Raw genomic sequence first — 23,634 nt, 5'->3', positions numbered from 1 at the left:
GAGTCCCACTAAAAAAAAAAAGAAAGCACAACTCCGTCCTCCCCTCAGCCGGGCTAAAGACCTTTTCCTGGTAGACTTTCCTCACAGTCACTCCTTCCTCCTCCTCTTCTCTTCCTTCTCCCCCCCCCAAAAAAAAGGGGGGGGGGGTTCAGAAGAGATAGCAGATCTGAAAGCATAATACGGAATGAATGGGAAGCTGTTGCCCAGAATAAAGTCCTTGGCAATAGAAACTGGGTGCTACAGTTGCGCTTGCCTACCTAAAATGTTCTCACAAGGGAGAACCAGGGGGCTTGAAGCCCGGAGGAGAGCAGCGTGGTCTGGTAGCCCTTTCTCTCTGCGTCCTCCAGCTCCATGAACTAAGGTTGAAGCCGCCTTTGAGCTAAAAGGGAGGCAGGCGGCAGCAGCAGCAAAGGGGAAGGTAGGAGTAACTTCCTCCCGCTCCACACCCAGGCTCCGAGCCGGATATTATAGTCATTGGTTGTAAGAGGAAGACCAGAGAGCTGTGTCCACGCGGCCGGAGTTGGGTTAATTTGGTGTCTTTCCCTATCCTACTCGGGAAAGGACAGAAATAAAGGTAACGCTAGCTGCAGCTTTTCCCCCTAACTAGTCCCCTTTTTTGTATGCAAAGACAAGGCAATCATGGAAGTGCAGAAGAGATAGCTTTTGGAGGGCCCCGCCTCTGGGGGAACTCAGAAGGGAATGTGTCGGAGAAGTCGGGAGAGAAAGGAGGCATTTGGGCTCCAAAACTAGCATATACACGAATCTGTCAGCCACAAGGCAAAATTTGGGAAATTGAAAAGTGAAGCTTGTGTCAGGCTTGGAGAAAAGAGTGTTTTAGAAGCTCTGGCTCGGGAAGATTCACTGGTATCCGGTTATCTTTTGGGGGGTGGGAGCTAGGAAAAGGACTGGGGTTCACCCTGACTAGGAAGAGAAGATGAAGCACGCCAGGGTGCGGTCTTCCTAGAACTGCATTGGTTCCCTCGGGATATTCCTAGATAGATTGGCGGAAAGGATGCAGGCCTTGAAGTGAGCTATGGAAGAGATTTGCTCACACACTCTTTGACTCAAGTTCAGTTGAGGATGGTGTACCTTGGATATACTCTCAGTCATTTTTACCTAAATCCCATCTTTTAAAATTCGCGTCCCATCTGCCCGTACTCCCTTATGGTTCAGGCAGTTCCATAGAGCAGGTGAAGCAGATTAGCAGTAAAAAGGCAGCTGGAATTCGTTAAGATATGACCTGCCCCAGACGGAAGTTTCAAACCTACCTCCCTCCCCACCTTCTTTCTGCCTCCGCATCTTGAAGCGGGGCTGGCAAGAATCCAGTTAACTCTTCAGACGTATGCTAGTAGTATTCTGCCCGCTGCTCCTAAATTTTAGGAAATCCCCGAGCCTCAGAAAATAAATTTGTTAGGTATAGGTTTTTTAGGAAGCTTCTGGGTTAATCTGCTCCACTTTGGGACAGTTAGGGTTTGAATGATTGTCATGAAAGGCTATTCATCGCACAATTCCTGCTAAAGTCTTAGCCTAGAACTGCAGGAATAGTGCCAAATTCTTTTCGAAGTTCTCTATTAACTTTGCTGGTCACTGGGGGCTTGGGAACAGTTTATAAGGTTGGGATAAAACTATTGCTTTGCTAAAGCTTTGTGAGGTGATTAAGATAAGGTTTTCCTTTCCAAGGTTCCCTCTGATGGGTATTTTGTGGATATTTTGAGCTACTGGTGGTAGTTTTTTGTTTATTTTGAGAGTTGATTGAGTCATCCATAAACTGCTAGTTATGTACAGTTCAAGAATTGGTCATTCAGGATATTACCTTTGCCTCTTCAGGAATCTACTCTCATTAAAACCTCCTACAGGAGCTGGACCTAAATAGGAAAATTCAAATGATTTTTTAAAATTAATTTGACTATTTCTTGAAATTTAGAAATTGTGGTAGGAGGTTTGACAGGGAAGGCAACTAAAGCAATTGTGAATCTGTGGAAATTTTTAGTTTATTTGGTAGGTTTTAGTCATCCACATTTTTTGCCTTTCACTTGGCTTTGATGTTGATGTGCCCCATGAATTCAAATATATTAGGGGTGAAACATTTTAAAATAAATCCTGCACACCAGACAGTACTTGCAAATGAGTAAATTTAGGCATATGTGTTTTCTAGGGAACACAGAGTTCTATAAGTTGAACTTTCTATAAAAGTGGAATAAAGATTTTGAAGACCCTGTTTTCATGGTGGTTTCTTGGCCCTTCCATTTTGTTTATAAATTTAAAAATTCATACTTATATATAGTTTTACTGATGCCTATAACTTATTCAGTAAAAGTGATTCCTTTTTTAATGGACATGATTTATTATAACATACTAATTATATTCCACTTGATTATACATTAATTCATAATATCCTAAACATAAAATGTTTATCTGAGGTGACTCACTAACAAGAATCCTGAAGGAGAGGTGGGTCCTGGTAAAACATGCCCTACAATATATGAAAATTAGGAGTCCATAGGACATTTCATCAAGTACAGCCATATGAGCATTGCCTGCCCTGCAGATGAGTTCTGGAAACCTTCTGAGTTTATGAAAAAATTCAAGCAATTTTGACAGTCAATGGTGAGGACTCTGACCCAGTCCTCTGAAGGTCTCTCCTCTTTGGAATACTAGAATAAGTGGGGCTGAAGAGCAGCTTCTAGTGCATTTGCTTTTTCTGTTCAGGTCACTTTGCAGAGGTCTCCTTTTCTGTTAAAAATTTCTGACAACATAGATTTAAATACAATTCTAGTTTTCTATTATAATAACTAGGTCAAGAATTGAGAGACAGTTCAAATCTTAATAACACTAATATGAACATATCATTTACCTAATAAGATTCTTTGATGATCAATCCTGGCATCAGACTCAGAATAATATGTTACAGTCACATGAGTTCTTACAGCAAGTATAGCTTCATAACTTTAGGTGGATTCAATGACTAAGGATCACATCCTTGATGTAGTTGAAAATGGTAAGGTATTTCAGTTTTTATTTCTAAAACAAGCCATGTTTGTAGATAAACGCTAAAGAGGCATTTTCTCTCTAATATTTGTGTCTCGGGTCCAAACTCAAATACAAAATACACTTATAATACAGAATACAATACAAAATAGAGCCTTAAGAACAATTAGTATATTGAAAATACAAAATTCATCTAAATTTGGAGAATTTTAATTGTTACATGGTAAATGCCTGAATTGGAAAATTAATCTTTATCTCAATGTCATTAGATAGATGGTTCAAACAATATTTTACATGCAAAATTCTTAATCTAATTTTAGCAATTGTGACCTTTTTTTTTTACTGTGATATCCCCCTCAATTATATTATCATAGAGAAAGATTGATATAGGATGATTTCTTAAAAACTAAATAATCCATCAATTGTAAGACTTCATGATCTCTATTATTTGTGATTCAAATGACAATTCAGAATGATTCCTCAAATATACTAATCATCAATAGGGTTCATTGCTCTCTTTTTTATATACTTTTCCAATGAGATTTGCTATGTGAGGAGAAAGGCAGGGACATAGCAATATTATTTCTGTTTGATTTCAATTTTAAGTCATAAGCAGTCAGATTTGGAATTAGCCAGATAGAAAAATTTCTTATTCACCAAGATGGGGATAGGTCAAGAGAACCCTATCTTCACCTTCACATAAGGTCATTCTCTCAATTTTCCCAGAGATGATTATCCACCTGTGGCAGTCCTCAGACTGTAAGGGCATATGGCATTTCCTTTGAATGATGAACCAGCAGCCTTATGCCGGGTCAAGAAACTTATACCTGAATTCAAGACAAAGGGGACAAATTCAAGACAAAACAGCTTGTGACTGTTTTGAGGCTTAATTTAAACTCAGTCACTCCTGACTCTATTCCCAGGTCTCTCTCCACTACATTACCAGTTGCCCTAAACTTCTAGATAATGAAAACTATGCAATGATTCCATCTTTCTAGAAAAGTCATTTCTTAATTAAGGGTAGAGGGTAAAAGAATCCTCTTATCCAGATTTCACTCTCTCCTAACAAAGAAAAACAATCAAAAGAAATTTTTTTAAAAAGCCATTCACTGGAATATCTGTCAATGTATCCGACATCCTATTTAGTCCAATTGTTAAGGACTCCTTATTTTTATGAAGTTCTTACCTAGCTAAGCTTCTAATCTCTTGGTTTCTATATTTTCAAATAGAAGCAAATTATATTCTTCCTATTCTTTAAATCCCAAATTTCCTATAAAGATGAATCTCTGTAAGAAATACAATCAGATACTAACTTTCCCTGTGTAGGCAGAGTCACATTTGTTCCAAATCAAGAAAGAGCCTCTAAAAACTGGTGTATAACTTTCCCAAGAAATCATAAAAAATGCATTTTGAAAAAGGAGACTCTATTTTGTCTCAATTCTCAATTTTATCAGTTGTCTTCATCAAATTTGATTTATCTGATATTTTTGTAATTACTGATATGTATATGTAACTACTAAGAGTATGAAAACAATCCATCTATCTAAGAACCAATTAGTATCTGAGTCTAAAAGTGAAAGAAAAACTTCCTGTTTACCCTAAACGATATGAAAAGTGGGGCAAAGGCCTTACCAATTCTCTTTTACATCCTACCATCCTCCGAAGTTTCAGGTATCACAAATTTCTAGATAATCTGAAAGGAAGGTATGGCATCCAATGAGAAAAAATAAGTAGCCTATTTTTTCTGACCTAGACTTTTTTTAGACTTTTTTTTCTTGGATTTTATCCTGAATATAATTTGGAACAGTGCCTGCCATATAGTGATACTTAATAAAAGATTTTAGAGTGGAAAAGTGACATGAAGGAAGATTAATCTGACATCAGTGTTCAATATGGATTGAAGAGGAAATGTGAAAAGATCACAGTTTTAGAGATAAAAAAGGGATCTTAAAGATCATCTAGTCTGGCTACCTCATTTTACAGATGAGAATACTGAAGCCAAAATAAGTTAAAAGACTTGTCAAAGGTCATACAACCAAAAGAGGCAGAGCCAAGATCTAAACCTAGGTTTTCTCCAAACTACTACTCTTTACATTACCACATGTCACTTGAAATTAAAGATAAGGAAGCTATATACAAGACTGTTACCAGAATCCAGGCATGAAGTAGTAGAAGAGACTGACACACACAAAAAAAGTTTGTAAGACATTGCCTAACTGTCTTTCTCTCATTTTATATCCTCCTGTAGCAGGCAAATAGACATGGTAATCATTATTATATAACTTTATCCTCTGAAACATTTGCTTTCACAAATAGCCAACAATCTGAAGCTCTTCTTCATGTGAATTATCCTTTGTCATATCACTATTCTATATTTTATAAGTTGATTTTTTAAAGTATAGAACTTTACATTTTATTTACTTGCAGCTAATTAATTTTTGCAGCTAGATTCAGCTACTTATTCTGCCAATTTTTTCATATCCAATTTTGTTACTAGAGTGGGAGGTCAAATTCTGAATTAGAGATGAGTGGCTAGAAAATAAGAACATGGAAGTTTGAAAATTCTCAGGAGATAACAAAAATTGGATAACTCCAGAAGACAATTATGAAATTGTCTATTTGCCAAAAGTTACCTTTCAGCTTTTTTCATCTCATTCAAATGGTATATTAAGATAGTTCATCTCCAGAGATGACCAGACCATATCTGAAGACAGTTTCTTGTTTTATTATTATTATAGTTTTTTATTGACAGAACATGTGTATGGGTAATTTTTCAAAATTGTCCTTTGCAATCACTTCTGTTCCAACTTTTCCCTTCCTTCCTTCCACTCCTTCCCCTAGATGGCAGACAGTCTCATACATGTTAAACGTGTTAAAGTACATAATACATATAAAAATGTGTACATATTTATACAGTTCTCTTATTGCACAAGAAAAATCAGATTTAGAAAGGTAAAAAAAGTGGGAAGAAAAATAAAAATGCAAACAATCAACACTCCTTTCCCAGTGTTCTTTTGCTGGGTATAGCTGGTTCTTTGTAGCTGGATCAACTAATCTATTTTTATCACTGATCAATTGGAACTGAATTGGATCTTCTCATTGCTGAAGATAGCCAAATCCATCAGAATTGGTACTCATATAGTACTGTTATTGAAATGTATAATGATCTCCTGATTCTACTCATTTCACTTAGTATCAGTTCATGTAACTCTCTCCAACATCTCTCCAAGCCTCTCTGTATTCATCCTGCTGGTCATTTCTTACAGAATAATAATATTCCATAACATTCATATACCACAATTTACTCAGCCATTCTCCAATTGGTGGGCATCCATTCAATTTCTAGTTTCCACTAGGAAAAGGGCTGCCACAAATATTTTTGCATATACAAGTCCCTTTCCCTTAAATATCTCTTTGGAATATAAGCCTAGTAGTAACACTGCTGGATCAAAGGGTATGCACAGTTTGATAACTTTTTGAGCATAGTTCCAAATTGCTCTCCAGATTGGCTGGATATATTCACAATTCTACTAATAATGTATCAGTGTCTCAGTTTTCCCACATCCCTTCCAACATTTGTCATTATCTTTTCCTGTCATCTTAGCCAATCTAACAGGTGTATAGTGGTATCTCAGAGTTGTCTTAATTTGCATTTCTCTGATCAATAATGATTTGGAACACTTTCATATGAGAAATAGTTTCAATTTTATCATCCAAATTGAACATTGTTCATATTCTTTGATCATTTATCAATTGGAGAATGGCTTGATTTCTTATAAATTAAATTCTCTATTTATTTTGGAAATGAGGCCTTTATCAGAACCTTTAAAGTAAAAATATTTTCAGTTTATTGCTTCCCTTCTAATCTTGTCTGCATTCGTTTTGTTTGTAAAAAAAAAAAAAAAAAAAAAGCTTTTTAACTTGATATAATCAAAATTTTCTGTTTTGTGATCAATAATGATCTCTAGTTCTTTGGTCACAAATTCCTTCCTCTTCCACAAATTTGAGAGGTAAACTATCCTATGTTCTTCTAATTTATTTATAATCTCATTTTTTATGCCTAGGTCATGAACCCATTTTGTCCTTATCTTGGTGTGCAGTGTTAAGTGTGGGTCCATGCCTAGTTTCTGCCATACTAATTTCCAATTTTCACAGTACTTTTTGCCAAATAGTGAATTCTTATCCAAAAGTTGGGGTCTTTGGATTTATTAAACATTAGATTGCTATAGTTATTGACTATTTTTCCTGTGAACCTAACCTATTCCACTGATCAACTAGTCTATTTCTTGGCCAATACCAAATGGTTTTGTTAACCACTGCTTTATAATATAGTTTTAGACCAGTTATAGCTAGACCACCTTCATTTGATTTTTTTTTTCATTAGTTCCCTTGAAATTCTTGACCTTTTGGTCTTCCAGATAAATTATGTTGTTATTTTTTCTCGGTCATTAAAATAGTTTCTTGGGAGTCTATTGGTATAGCACTAAATAAATAGATTGGTTTAGGGAGTATTGTCATCTTTATTATATTTTCTCACCTTATCCAAGAGCACTTAATATTTTTTTTTCCAATTTGTTTGTGTGGAAAGTGTTTTATAGTTTTGCTCATATAGTTCCTGACTTTTCTTTGGCAGATAGATTCCCAAATATTTTATACTATCGGTAGTTATTTTAAATGGAATTTCTCTTTGTATCTCTTGCTGTTGGATTTTGTTAGTGGTGTACAGAAACCGACACTGTGGTAAAGTTCTCCCTGCAAATTTTCCACTGGCTGAAACCACCCCCCATCCTCCTCCAGTTTGCTCAGCATGAGCTGCCTTCCATGCTCTCACTGACAACTTGCCTAATACTGTGCCTGGCCTAGCCAGATCTTTTCTGGTGAATTTCAAGATCATCTTCTGTTGGTAATGTGTTGTATTTCCAATATTTATGGGTTTTAACAGTCAAGCACTAATTCCGAGGCTGTTTTGTAAAAAAAGTAGTCTAATAGTAAGGGAGAGCTTAGATATACGCATGTGTCCTCTCCACCATCTTGGCTCCACCCTGTTTATGTCCAAATTCAAATTCTCCTGACTTCAGGACCAGCATTCTATCCACTTCACTTAGCAATATTCCCAACAAATGGTGATTCAATCTCCACCTTAAGGTTCAGTGATAAGGTACTCAGTACCTGTTGACAAAGCCCATTCCATTTCTATATGGTTCTAATCCTTAGGAAATATCCTTATATCAAAACAAAGTCTCTAGCTGTCACTTCCATTTAGTTCTGTATTTTAAGGCAAGGAAAACAAGTGTAATCCTTCTTTGTGATGGCTATGAGGGTAGCTATTATGACAGCCCACAAGAGAACTTTGTCTTCTTTGTTCTGGAACTCTGTTCTATTAATTCAGCCTAAGAAATTAGCTTTTAGAAAGTTGTATTTATATAATTTATACAATTGAATTTGCAGTTTTCTCAAAATTTGCAGGTCTTTTTCACATGAACTTTTTCTAATTACATCACCAGTCTGTATTTTATACAGTTGACTTTTTTTTAAGTCAAGTATTCAAATTTACATTATTCGTATAACATTTCATCTTCTTTGAGGATAGATTCAACCCTTTATTCTGCCAACTTTTTTACTATATGGTTCTATTATCTTATACGTTAGATATCCCTTTTAGTCTATGTCATTTGCAAATTTTGTAGGCCTACCATTTACATCCTCATCTAACTCAGAATATTAAAATGGTACTAGTCTAAGAATAGATTCTAGGGATAGTCTAGAAAGGTGATTCATTAGTATGCTGTGAACTTAAACCTGCATTTACAAGTCTGCCTTTCACATATTGTATGGAAGTTACATTTGTAATCATAGACATATGAATTTTTCTACTCTATTGTAGTGGTGCCAATTTAAATGTTCAGTGATTCTTCATGGCAAAGTATATTGCATCATAACCCCCGCAAAAATTTGAAAATCATTGCATAAACAATCTCCCTCTATGTCAGAGTTTCACAATCTTTTTCTTCTGTTATGGACTCACTCCATTAGCAATCTGGTGAAGACTGTGGATCCCGACTTAGAATGTTTTCATTTAATTGAAGGAAATGCTAAATTTCAGTTAGAGGCTCATGGAAATAAAAATGTAATTTTTTCCTACATAAGTTGACAAACTCCTTGAAATCAATGTGGTCTATGGGTCCCTGGTTAAGAATACTTGTTCTAGATTATGATTTTTCTGGGTTGATCACGGCTCAGGCCTATCACCTGGTTGTTTAAATACATTAAGGGAAGGAAATGGAATGAATGAATAGATCATTTAACAATTAAGAAAAGAAGATTTACTTAACCACAATAGGGAAAAGATTTTGATAAAGACAGAGATGTGAAGAATGCCACAAGTTGATTCAACTTAGTAAAGTTCCCCTACATCTGACTTAGTTGTCCACTAAGTATCAGTACTTAGAGTTTCTTAAAGGTATTTTATTCTCAGTACATGAGAAAGTGATGTCAAAAGCCCTTTAGTTTCCTGAATCAACTAAGTCTCAAGAGATGATTTCAGTTGTAAGGAAAAACTACCTAACTTGCTTGAGAAGGATCAGGAGTCAAAATATTGCTTCTTCCAAAGACATTAATTGATAATAACTATTTGATTCTGGTCATCAAATTACTTAGCCATACCACCTTACAGCCTATAAGAATATCATGAGATATTTTGTTAAATGGCTTGAAGACATCTAAGATACTCATTCTTCTTATCTACTAATTTAACATTTATGTCAAAAAAAAAAGATTGAATTTAGAATAACATTTTGATTTTAAATTTTCTTTGTTTTAAACTTAATAGCATTTCAACATACAAAAAAGAAAAAAAAAGACTGCATATGAAACTTTAGACTTCTATTATCTAGTTTTTTAAAGTGTATATTAAATTTAATTGGAACAGCTAGGTGATACAGCATTTAGAGTGCTGGGATTGGGATCAGAAAGATTCATCTTCCAGAGTTCAAATCTAGCCTCAGACTCTTATTAAGCAGAATGACATTTAGGGTTTCTTTGCCTCAGTTTCTTTACCTATTAAATCAGTAAGTGAAGGAAAAAAGAAAACATTCCAGTATCTTTGCCAAGAAAACCCCAAATGGATCATGAGGAGTTTAGACACAACTGAAAAATGACTTGAACAACAATAAAATCTAATGCAACAGTATTAAATTTGTCATGTCAAATGTCTCCTTCTGAATTTCTTTTGGTTTGCTTCTGAACACTACTAAAATGATTATTGATATTCTTTGAGGGGGATGTATCTCTATTCCTACCCAATAATTAATTTCATAATATCTCCTCAAAAAGAAGTTCTCCCTTTTATTAAATAATAAGGGATATTTATACCACCATATTATTATAGTACAGTGAGAAGTACACGTGATTTGGAGTTTAAAGGATATTGATTTGATTCCTGACTTTGCTACTTGTCACCTGAAGAATGTTGGGCAAGTTATTTTAATTTCTTTCAAAAATTGGAGGATTGAGCTATATGACTTCTGAAGTCTTCTCTACCTCTAAAACTATTCCTTATGGTTCCTACTTTATAATTATGAGAAGTCTGTCACATCTAATTTTTCTAAAATTCCTCCTTGTTTATCCTTTTAGATAGCTATAACTAATTAGATAAATCTAGTTCTGAAAGTGGCATATTGAAATCCCCATCAACTGTTCCTTTGTAATTATGTCTCCTTGTAGTTTGATTAGCATTTCCTTTTGAGGCAGTTGATGGCATAGTAGATATATTGCTGAACCTAGGCCTGAATTCAGATTTGACCTCAGATACTTAATATATGTCTGACCCTGGACAAGCCACTTAACCTGTTTAACTGTTTCCTCAATTGTAAAGGGGATTAATAATAGCCCCTGAAAATTTCTGGTAGGGTACAGATTTCACAGTGTTGCACTGAGAATCAAATGAAGTAATATTTGTAAAAAAGTGTTCACTGTAAGCCTGACACATTTAAATGCTTTTAATTATTATAGTTTATATAATAATTGTACATAAAATAATTAAATTTGTTGACATAAACTTTCCTGCAAAGTGTGTTTTTGCTAAATCACTTTTTTAATATGATTTGGTATTGAGTTCACAAAATTCTGAAATATCCCTTAATTCTTCATCATAAAGCCATTCATTTTATCACACTAGATATTAAGTATATCTTCAAGAAATAATCCATTTTTCCAAATCTAACTATGTTTATTGCCCTTTTTTGTTTTGTTTTTTAATGGTGGTTTAAATCAGGTGAGTTCCCAAGCCATGGAAATATGTCTCTCTCATATCTTAGACAAAAATTCTTATTCTTTTCTTAATGTCTTTGTACTAGGACATATGCATACTCATTTAATTAAAAATATAATTTTAAATATCAAATTATTTATAAAATTGAAAACTTAATTTATTTTCAGTACCATTGTCATAGAATCCCTAGAATTTCAGAATTAGAATGAACTTCAATAACAATCTAGTCCAAGCAATGCCAGACCTTGGGTTCTCTTAAAAAATATTCCCAACACGTGTAAATCTAATCTCTCTTTAAAGATTCTAAAGAGGAAGCTCCCATTTCCCCTGAAGGAGGCCATTCTACTTTCAGTCAATTCTTCCTTTCAGTAAGTTTTTCTTTTTATATAGCTCAAATCTGCTTCAAATATGTTTACTTTTCAATCTGGAAATAAGCAAAGTCTAATGTCTTTTTTTTAAATCATTGTGAGCTACTTAAAGATGGTTGTCATATTCTTCCCAAGTTTTATTTTTCTAGACTAAATATTCTCTATCCTTTCAACTAACACTTCTTTTGAGCAATGAATTTAGGAGGTTTGGAGAGTTGGTAAAGTCATTTGGCTCTCCTATGCACATTTCTTATTTTAGTAGTAAATGCTTTCTAAATGAGCTATTTTTATGATAAGCCAGCAGCCACAATAGAGAACTAAGACTGTTTATACACATACAACTTATGTGTGTTAAACAAAATTTATAGGGAAGATATTTGACAGCAAATTCTTATCATTAGTCTTATAGCAATTTATGGGAAAATTATTTCTGGTAAGGTGTAGGTTTCCTTAAGACAAATGCATTTCTGGCTTTTTGCCTGTTGCTATTCCCTACATTATAAGCAACAATAACTAGAAAATCAAGCCAATGAAATTTTCTGACTCCCTTTCTTAAACAAAACAAAACAAAACAAACTCTACTTCCCATGAGTGCTATGATAATCCTATCAGTTTTTCCAGCTTCTAAAATCTATATCATATTGAGGCAAGGTACTCAAAGACTTGCCCTGAATTTAGTTCCATAGTAGCTATTTATTTTCAGAAACCCATAGTTTTGAGTTGTTGAAGAAACAGTATCTACTTACAATCCCAGAATAGTAGAATGGACCCATATTTTTTGTGAATAGTCTTAAGCATTCCTTACTCTCAGAAATGCAAGGTTAATTAAAAAAAAAAAAAAACAGTAGACCACTAGGTAATTTTATAAATTAATATACAAATATAGAATACAAAGAAAGATATAGATATAGCATGTGTAGCCATGTATGTGTTTTCTTGCTTTAATACAAATTATTTCCTAAGTAAATTCATATAGGCAAACAGAATATACAGGCAAACAGAATTCATGGAACTTTGCAAGAAATCAGTTTGTCTGTTTTAAGTGTTGCAGGCAGTATCACTGTCAATTAATTGCAACAAAAAAAAAAAAAACCTCTTTTTTTTTTTACTGTGCATTTTCTCAAGTCATTATCTGAAGGAAAAAGAAAAGATAACTGGGAATTGATAAGCAAAGGAATATTGATCTCCTAGAATACTTATCTAGTTTTATTTTTATGGTCTTCATCAATATTCAAGTCCTTTCAAAATCATCAAAATGTGAGGTTAAGACAGATATGGATTGTAAAAGAAAGTATTTGAAGAGAAAGTTGGGAAGGGGAGTAGAAATCCATTCTAGCTTATAGTTTGAAAAGATCAGTAATCCGAGAGGAAAAAAATAGAACCTTTATTTCCTGATTACTTCATGATAGCTCAGGAATCTGAACATTCAACTTTCTTCAGCTTTGTGCTTTGATGTTAAAATCAACTAGGAACAAAGTTAAGATAATTAAATTTATTGAGATACTATAAAAGTCTTATAATATTTTACATCTTTAAAAACTTTAATGTGTAATATGTCCTCCATTCTTCATTGTGAAACCATGTGAGTTATCAAGAATAAGAGGAATTGGGTGAATATCAGATTTTATCACATTGTATATTAAGCATACCTTTGACGAAGTCCTTTTCTCCAAGTCTGGCATTGATTGTAGCTCATCATTTTCTTTTTTTTTTTTATTATAACTTTTTATTTACAAGATACATGCATGGGTAATTTTTAAGCCCTGGCAATTACAAAACCTTTTTTTCCAATTTTTCCCCTCCTTTCCCCCACCCCTCCCCCAGATGGCAGGTAGGCCAATACATGTTAAATATGTTAAAGTACACGTTAAATACAATAAATGTATACATATCCATACAGTTATTTTGCTGCACAAGAAGAATTGGACTTTGAAATATTGTACAATTAACCTGTGAAGGAAATTGAAAATGCAGGCGGACAAAAATAGAGGGATTGGGAATTCTATTTAGTGGTTCACACTCATTTTCCAGAGTTCTTTCCCTGGATGTAGCTGGCTCTATTCATTATTGAAAAAATGGAGCTGATTTGGTTCATCTCATTGTTGAAGAGAGACACATCCATCAGAATTGATCATCATATAGTATTGTTGTTGAAGTATATAATGATCTCCTGGTTCTGCTCATTTCACTCAACATCAGTTCATGTAAGTCTCTCCAGGCCTTTCTGAAATCATCCTGCTGGTCATTTCTTACAAAACAATAATATTCCATAACATTCATATATCAAAATTTATTCATTCTCCAATTGATGGGCATCCTCAGTTTCCAGTTTCTGGCTATCACAAAGAGTACTACCCCAAACATTCTTGCACATACAGGTCCCTTTCCCCTCTTTAAGATATCTTTGGGGCCTCACTTCCAAAATATATAGAGAACTGATTCTAATTATTTATATGAAATCAAGCCATTCTCCAATTGAGAAATGGTCAAAGGGATAGGAACAGACAATTTTCAGATGATGAAATTGAAGCTATTTCCGCTCATATGAAAGAGTGTTTCAAATCACTATTGATCAGAGAAGTGGAAATTAAGACAACTCTGAGATACCACTACACACCTGTCAGATTAGCTAAGATGACAGGAAAAAATAATGATGAATGTTGGAGGGAATGTGGGAAAACTGGGACATTGATGCATTGTTGGTGGAGTTGTGAACAAATCCAACCATTCTGGAGAGCAATCTGGAATTATGCCCAAAAAGTTATCAAACTGTGCATACCCCTTGATCCAACAGTGCTACTACTGGGTTTATATCCCAAGGAAATATTAAAGAAGGGAAAGGGACCTGTATGTACCAAAATGTTTGTGGCAGCCCTTTTTGTAGTGGCTAGAAACTGGAAAATGAATGGATGCCCATCAATTGGGGAATGGCTGGGTAAATTGTTGTATATGAATGTTATGGAATATTATTGTTCTATAAGAAATGACCAACAACCTGCCATTTTGGGGAGGAAGGAGGAGAAAAATTGGAACAAAAGGTTTGGCAATTGTCAATGCTGTAAAATTACCCATACGTATATCTGGTAAATAAAAACTACAATTAAAACAATTTAAAAAAAGAAATGACCAGCAGGATGAATACAGAGAGACTTACATGAACTGAAGCTGAGTGAAATGAGCAGAACCAGGGGATCATTATACACTTCAATAACAATACTGTATGAGGATGTTTTCTGATGGAAGTGGATATCTTCAATAAAGAGTAGATCTAATTCAGTTCCAATTGATCAATGATGGACAAAATCAGCCACATCCAAAGAAAGAACACTGGGAAATGAGTGTAAACTGTTTGCATCTTTGTTTTTCTTCCCAGATTATTTTTACCTTCTGAATCTAATTCTTCCTGTGCAACAAGAAATTCAATTCGGCACACATATATTGTATCTAGGATATACTATAACATATTTAACATGTATAAGACTGCCTGCCATCTAGGACAAGGGGTGAAGGGAAGGAAGGGGAAAATCGGAACAGAAGTGAATGCAAGGGATAATGTTGTAAAAAAAAAAAAAATTACCCATGATTATGTACTGTCAAAAAAAAAGTTATAATTATAAAATAAAAAAAAATTTTAATTAAAAAAAATTGAGCCAGTAAAAAAAAAAAATCTCTTTGGGATATAAGCCCAGTATTATCTTTGCTGGATCAAAGGGTATGCACACTTTGATAACTTTTTGAGCATAGTTCCAAATCTCTCTCCAGAATGGCTGGATGCATTCACAATTCCACCAACAATGTAGCAGTGTCCCAGTTTTCCCACATCCCCTCCAACATTCCGCATTATCTTTCCCTGTCATTGTAGCCAATCTGACAGGTGTGTAGTGGTATCTCAGAGTTGTCTTAATTTGCATTTCTCTGATTAATAATGACTTGGTGCATCTTTTCATATGGCTCGGAATAGTTTCAATTTCTTCATCTGAAAAGTGTCTGTTCATATCCTTTGACCATTTATCAATTGAAGAATGGCTTGCTTTCTTATAAATTAGAATCAATTCTCTATGTATTTTGGAAATGAGGCCTTTATCAGAACCTTTGACTGCAAAAATGGTTTCCCAGTTTATTGCTTCCCTTCTAATCTTGTCTAATCTATTCATTTTATTTCTAGAAAAGCTTTTTTATTTGATATCATCAAAATTTTCTGTTTTGTGATTAATAACAATCTCTAGTTCTTCTTTGGTCACAAATTTCTTCTTATTCCACAGATCTGAGAGGTAAACTATCCTATGTTCTTTAATTTATTTATAATGTGATTCTTTATGCCTAGATCATGAACCCATTTTGACCTTATCTTGGTGTACAATGTTAAGTGTGGATCAATGCCTAGCTTCTGCCATACTAATTTGCAACTTTCCCAGCACTTTTTGTCAAACAGTGAATTCTTATCCAAAAAGCTGGGATCTTTGGGTTTTTTAAATACTAGATTATTGAAGTTATTGACTATTTTGTCCTTTGAACCTAACCTATTCCACTGATCAACTAGTCTATTTCTTAGCCAATACCAAATGGTTTTGCTAACTGCTGCTTTATAATATAATTTTAGATCTGATACAGCTAGGCCACCTTCATTTGATTTTTTTCCATTAGGTCCCTTGAAAGTCTTGACCTTTTCTTCTTCCAGATGAATTTTGTTGGTATTTTTTCTCGGTCATTAAAATAGTTTTTTGGGAGTCTGATTGGTATAGCACTAAATAAATAGATTAGTTTAGGTACTATTGTCATTTTTATTATATTTGTCTGCCTTATCCAAGAACACTTAATATTTTTCCAATTAGTCAGATCTAACTTTATTTTGTGGAAAGTGTTTTGTAATTTTGCTCATATAGTTCCTGATTTTCCCTTGGCAGATAGATTCCCAAATATTTTTATACTGTCAGTAGTTACTTTAAATGGAATTTCTCTTTGTAACTTTTTGTAACTGTTGGATTTTGTTAGTGGTATATAAAAATGCTGACGAACTTATGTGGGTTTATTTTGTATCCTGAAACTTTGCTAAAGGTGCGGATTATTTCTAATAGCTTTTTAGTATAATCTCTGGGGTTCTCTAAGTATACCATCATATCATCTGCAAAAAGCGATAATTTGATTTCCTCATTACCTTCTCTAATTCCTTTAATTTCTTTCTCAACTTTTATTGCCAAAGCTAGCATTTCTAATATAATATTGAATAGTAATGGTGATAGTAGGCAACCTTTTTTCACTCCTGATCTTATTGGAAATGGTTCCAATTTATCCCCATTACATATGATGCTTACTGATGGTTTTAAATATATACTCCTGATTATTTTAAGGAATAGTCCATTTATTCCTATACTCTCAAGTGTTTTTATTAGGAATTGATGTTGGGTTTTATCAGATGCTTTTCTGAATCTATTGAGATGATCATATTGTTTTTGTTAATTTGTAAATGGTTTTGTCAATAAGGAAATTGATATAGTCAATTATGCTAATACCTTTCCTAATATTGAACCAGCCCTGCATTCCTGGGATAAATCCTAGGTATAGTATATTATCCTGGGGATGACTTTCTGTAGTCTTTTTGCTAATGTCTTATTTAATATTTTAGCATCAATATTCATTAGGGAGATTGGTCAATAATTTTCTTTCTCTATATCTATATCTATATCTATATCTATATCTATATCTATATCTATATCTATATCTATATCTATATCTATATCTATATCTATATCCATGTCTGTGTCATAAAAGGAATTGGGTAGGAGTCCTTCATTCCCTATTTTTTCAAATAATTCATATAGCATTGGAGTTAATTGTTCTTTAAATGTTTGGTAGAATTCATTTGTAAATCCATCTGGTCCTGGGGATTTTTTCTTAGGGAGTTGATTAATAGCTTGTTCTATTTCTTTTTTCCAAAATGGGACTATTTAAACAATTTATTTCCTTCTCTGTTAATCTGGGAAGCCTATATTTTTGAAGATAGTCATCCATTTCACTTAGGGTATAAAATTTATTGGCATAAAGTTAGGCAAAGTAAGTCCTTATTATTGCTCTAATTTCCTCTTCATTGGTGGAAAGTTTTCCCTTTTCATTTTTAAGACTAACAATTTGATTTTCCGCTTTCCTTTTTCTAATCAGATTTACCAAAGATTTATCTATTTTATTAATTTTTTTCATAAAACCAATTCTTAGTTGTATTTATTAATTCAATAGGTTCTTTACTTTCAATTTCATTAATTTTTCCTTTTAATTTTATAATTTCAAGTTTAATATTTGATTGGAGGCTTTTTATTTGGTCTTTTTCTAGCTTTTTAAGTTGTAAGCCCATTTCATTGATCTTCTCTTTCTCTATTTAATTCAAATAAGTTTCTAAAGATATAAAATTTTCCCTTATTACAGCTTTGGCTGCATCCCACAAATATTGTTATTATGTCTCATTGTTATCATTTTCTAGCCCATCATTTTCAGAGGAATTTAAATCAGATGAGTTCTCAAACTATAGAAAAATATTTATCTTGTATGAATATCTTAATATTTTGTGATATGTGATTATCATACAAGGCTATATTATCAATATATTTTTCAGAGTTCATCCTTCTCTTAATGGGGACAAAAATTCAATATGTTATGGGAGTAAAACAGTCTATAAAATGTTTTTTAATGGGCTTTTTGTAGTCTAGTGAAAATGTCTAGATCTGGGCTTGTTCTGACAAAGGTTTTGGCACAGCTTTGGATGAAAAAGTAAATTTAATCAGTAAAAATCCACTCTCAACATCTATATCTAATCTGTAGTCAAGATCTGTTAATTCCCTTCTCTCCTTTGCACTACCACCTTGATGCAGACTTTTATTACCACATATTACAATAGACTGCCGGTAGCTCTGCCTCGTACAAATTTCTCCCTGCTCTTTTGTTTAGCCATCAGAGTGAATTCCAGTGACTTTCTATTACCTCTAGGATCAAATATAGTTTTTTCTATTTAGCATTTAAAACCCTTCATAGCCTGTCCCCCCACTACCACCATTACCAGTATTCTTTTTTTTTGTCCTTTTTCTTTTCTCTTTCCTTCCTTCTTTTTTTCCTTTCTTTCTTATTTCTTTTGTTTCCTTCTAACATACATTGCTTTATGAATTATGTTTGGAGATTAAAAATCAGAGCAAAAAGAGAAAAACTATGGGAAAGATACACATTCAGTCTCCTTAATTTCTTTTCTGGATGCAGGTGGCATTTTCTTTCCAAAGTCTATTGGGATTGCTTTGAATCATTGAACCACTGAGAAGAACCAAGTCTTTCATAGTTGATCATGACACATACTTGCTGTTATTGTGTACAATTATTCCTGCTTCTACTTGTTTTGGTCAACATGAGTTTATGTGAGTCCTTCCTAAAATTAGCTTGTTTGTCATTTTTTATAGAACAATAATATTCCATTACTTTCATATACCATAATTTGTTCAGCCATTCCCCAATTGATGGGCATCTACTACTTTTTCCATTCTTTACTATTACAAAAAGAGCTGCTACAAACATTTTTGCACATGTGGCTCATTTTCTCTTCTTTGTGATTTCCTTGGAATACAGGTCCAATAATGGCACTGCTACGTCAAAGGCTTTCCAGTATTCTTAACAGCTTATACCTCATCTCTTCTTATAGCTCCCCAAACTAATCTTCAATCAGTGACACTGATCTTGCTATTTCATACACAAAACAATTTATCTCAAGGCTAGGAAATTTCACTGGCTGTCTCTCATGCCAGACTGTTCTTCCTCTTCATCTCTTCCATTATTTTGTTCAAGTTGTTTGCATGCTATAATCTCTTCCTTTAGATTCTGAATTCCTTGACAGCTGAGACTTTTGAGCATTTGGCTTAAGAAAGGACCTTAATGTCTGCTACATTATCTTAATCAAAGGATCTTCAGACTCTTCCTAAGATAATTTAAATGAAATTGATTCAGTTTCCTTGGCATGTTGCTGGTAGATTGTCTAGGTTTCATAGGCATACCATAATGAGTTCAGCACAACACTTATAGTCCTTGAGTTTAATGGGTAGCCTTATACCTCTTCTCTCCCACACTTTCCTTTGGAATCTCTTACACATTGAGTTAGCTCTAGCATTGCATTGTAAAACTCATCATCTATGTGTACATCCCTGGAAAGTAAACTTACCTACAGTTTTCAAAATTTTTCCATTTGTTGTGATGATGGTTCTCCATGTAGATGTTATGGTGCCAGATATAGAGAGCCCATGTTTTCTTAGTTTTAATTGTTAAGGCAAAATTAGCACAAGCAACAATCAATATATATTTTGTAACATCTCCACTTCACATGTTTCATGGGGTACACAATCATCTGCAAACAAAACAAAAAATATACCAACTCTCCCTTTACTTTAGTCTTGGTTGTAGCCTTTTCAAGAAAAATAATTTATCATCAGTATCTGACCTTGACACCATTTTTGTCCTAATTGAAGGCTTCTGACAATATGATGAAAAAGTTAAAAAGCATGGGAACAAACAGAGCCTTGCTTTTCTTCATTAGTGACTGGGAAAGCATGAGAGTATTTTTATGATCCAGAATATGGGCAAACATCCTGATAAACTTCTCTACATAACCAAATTTTATTGTATCATGAACTGAAAAAGAAGCATTTACTATTTCTGCCTTTCTGCATTTTATTTTGAGGATTTTGTGCCCTAATTCATGGCCAACTTTTGGATAGGTTCCATGTGTCACTGAGAAAAAAAGTATATTTCTTTCTGTCTCCATTCAGTTTTCTCCAAAGGTTTATTATACCTAACTTTTCTAAAATTTTATTTACCTCCTTAACTTCTTTATTTTGAGGTTTGATTTATTTAGTTGTGATACGGCAAGATTAAGATCACTCACTAGGGCAGTCTTCTTTCAGCTCTGTTTACTTTTCCTCTAGGAATTTGGATGCTATACCACTTGGTGTGTATATGTTTAGTATTAATATTACTTAAACTATGTTACCCTTTAGCAAAATGTAGTTTCCTTCCTTATCTTTTTAAATAAGATCTATTTTTGCTTTTGCTTGGTCTGAGATCAGGATCACTATCCCTTCTTTTTATTTCAGCTAAAGCATAATAGATTCTGCTCCAGTCTTTTACCTTTCCTCTTTATATAATTTACTCTTTATAAAACTTTATGTGTCACTTTGCTTTAAATGTATTTCTTGTACGCAACATATTATAGGATTCTGGCTTTTAATCCAGTCTGTTATCTGCTTCCATTTTATGGGAGAATTGATTCCATTCACAAGGAAAGAGAAAAACATAACTTGGGGAAAATAAGATGGTGGGAACAGAGTTAATAATTTATTAACTCTGTTCCCACCATCTTATCTTTTTCTCTTTCCTTTCCCCTTTTCCTTTTTCCCCAATGTTTTGCTTCTGATCACTACCTTCCTCAAACAGACTTCCCCTTTTATAACCCCTTTCCCCTCTCGTATTCCTCTCCCCTTCTACTTTTGTTCTCCCTTTTATTAGCCTCCCCTTTTCTTTCCTCTTTTCCTCTCCTACTTCCCTATAAGGTGAGACAAATTTCTCTATCAAACTAAACATGTCTGATATTTTTTTCTTTGAGCCACATCTGATGGGACCAAGGTTCATACATTTCTCATCCCTCTTTTCTCTTTCTTTTAATTGTAATGTCTTTTTTGTCTCTTCTTGAGATATAATTTACTCCATTTTACCTCCCCTTTCTTTTTCTTCCAATATAGTCATCTTTTCACCTCTAGTTTCTTTTTTATATAATCATAACAAAATAAAATTACGCCTGCACCATCTAAGTATACTTCTAACAGAGATGCAGTTCTCAAAAGTTAAACGTATCATCTTCCCATATAGGAATGTAAACTTTTTAACTTTTAAAAGAAAAATAGTTTTTTTTCCTTTTAACCTTTTTATGCTGCTCTTGAGTTCTGTATTTGAAGATCAAGTTTTCTTTTCAGATCTGGTCTTTTCATCAGAAATAAATGAAATTCAGCTACTTCATTGAATATCCGTCATTTTCCCTGAAAGATAATGGATAATGAATTTTACTGGATAGTTGTTTTTGCCTGCAATCCAAGATCCTTTGCCCTTTAGAGTATCATATTCTAGGCCCTTTGATCCTTTAAAGTAGAAGCTGCTAGGTCCTGAGTAATCCTGATGGTGGCTCTTTGACATTTAGATTGTTTCTGGTTGCTTGCAATATTTTCTTCTTAATATGATAATTCTAAGATTTAACTACAATATTCCTTGCAGTTTTCAGTTTGGAGTCTCTTTCATGAGATGATCAGTGAATGGCTATTTTACTCTCTGATTCTAGGATGTTAGGAAATTTTCCTTGATAATTTCTTGAAAGATGTTGTCTAGGCTCTTTTTTATCATGGTTTCCAGGTAGTCCAATACTTTTTAGACTGTCTCTCCTGGATCTATTTTCCAGTTCAATTGTTTTTCCAATGACATATTATACATGTTCTTCTATTTTTTAATTTGTTGTTGTTTTGTTTGATTCCTGATAGCTCATTGGCTTGTTCGCTGAACTTTCTTCAATTCTAATTTTTAATGAATTATTTTCTTCAGTTAGTTTTTTTTTATCTCTTTTTGCCAATTGAACTTTTAAATGAATTGTTTTGTTCTTTGGATTTTTTTTTCCATTTCACAAATTTTGTTTTTCAAGTTGTTGTTTTCTTTTTCCATTTGGTCAAATCCATTTTGTAAGAAGTTATATGCTTTGCCCATTTTTCTAAATCTATTTTTTAAGAAATTTTCTTCAGATAATTTCTTTTTCCTTTTCTAAACTCTTTTCCAAAGTTTTCATTTCCTTTCCCCATTTTTCTTCTCTCTTTTAACATTCCTTTTGAATTCTTCCAAGAGAGCCTTGTAAGATGGCTCATATCACCCTTTGGGACTTCATCTGGAGGCTTTTTGCCTTTAGTGTCTTCAGGGTTTGAGATCTGATCTTCCCTGTTTTCATAAAAGCTATCTATCATCATAGCTCTTTTTTCTTTTTTGATCATTTTTAAAGGTTGAGGACTGCTCTTGGGGCAAAGGGGAGATTGTCCCAAGCTTCCTCTACTAGCAACAGCAGCTTCACTCTACCCTGGAGGCAGTGCTTCTGCCTTCCTTCCCATGATAGGTGAGTGTGGCCAAGTCCCACATTGTTTTGGGGTTCAGAGGCTCATTATTTGCCATTTGTATTGGATGTCCACAGCTAGTCTGTTGATCCACTGTTTTGAATAAGGACAGAGTAGCCAGCACTGTTGTATTTTGGCTAAATGCCTCTTGGAAGATTCCCTCATATGGATGCCACTCCACCCTGCATCACTGTGTCTGCTCTCGGGCCATCTCGATTTCTGAAGTTCTTCCAAAATATCATCTGCTGGAAATTTGATACACTTGAAATATGTAAGGGTATTGTCACTCTAAAACCAGTTCAGAGGCTTGATCTGATGTTGATCTGAGGGAAGCCAGAAAGAACCCAGACAAAGACTTGTCTACTCTTCACTATCTTGGCGTCATCCCATCAAACAATCAAATTTTGACATAATTTTCCAGAAGTTTATCAAAGGCCTTGGTTAGAATCCATGAAGATTGTATACAGACCTTTATTCTGCTCCTGGTATTTTTGCTGGAGTTAATAGGAAGTACACACTATATTTACTATTCTTCAATGGCTCTTAGGGAGATGACCATCTTCCAGATGAAGGATCATTCTATTATTTTCAGAGGACTCTGAAAAGAATCTTGTGAGCAATGACTAAGAGAAAGAAACACTACCTATCCCTATGATTGTTACAGGACAATCTATTTCTTTTCCTTTTATAGAGATAGATAATGGAGGGATTCTTAAACTACTAGGGGATAACTTCCTCTTGTCTAATAATCTATAAGATTTAGTCAGTTTTTTGTATGAGCCCATTGTCTTGTAAATCTTATCTAGAAGATAATTGGCACCAGGAATTTTGCTACATGAGAGAAGTGTGA

The 23,634-nt window shown here is 33.9% G+C and overlaps 1 protein-coding gene across 2 annotated transcripts in view; it reads left to right on the top strand.

Annotated features, from left to right (window-relative positions):
* Positions 1-295: 295 nt before the first annotated feature.
* FAR2 (fatty acyl-CoA reductase 2) overlaps positions 296-23,634 on the top strand; it is a 163,579-nt gene continuing 140,240 nt past the window's right edge. The window contains exon 1 of one of the 2 annotated variants that reach the window (XM_074270650.1): positions 296-418. The gene's annotated coding sequence lies outside the window, so the exon portion shown is untranslated. Of the gene's footprint in view, positions 419-439; positions 575-23,634 lie in introns of those variants that run through there. The other variant, XM_074270649.1, reaches the window with a different exon arrangement.

Source organism: Sminthopsis crassicaudata, chromosome 5 (assembly GCF_048593235.1).
Source record: "Sminthopsis crassicaudata isolate SCR6 chromosome 5, ASM4859323v1, whole genome shotgun sequence".
Classification (NCBI taxonomy): Eukaryota; Metazoa; Chordata; class Mammalia; order Dasyuromorphia; family Dasyuridae; genus Sminthopsis; species Sminthopsis crassicaudata.
The sequence above is the reverse complement of the archived record's forward strand: the minus strand, read 5'-3'. Positions and strand labels throughout refer to the sequence as shown.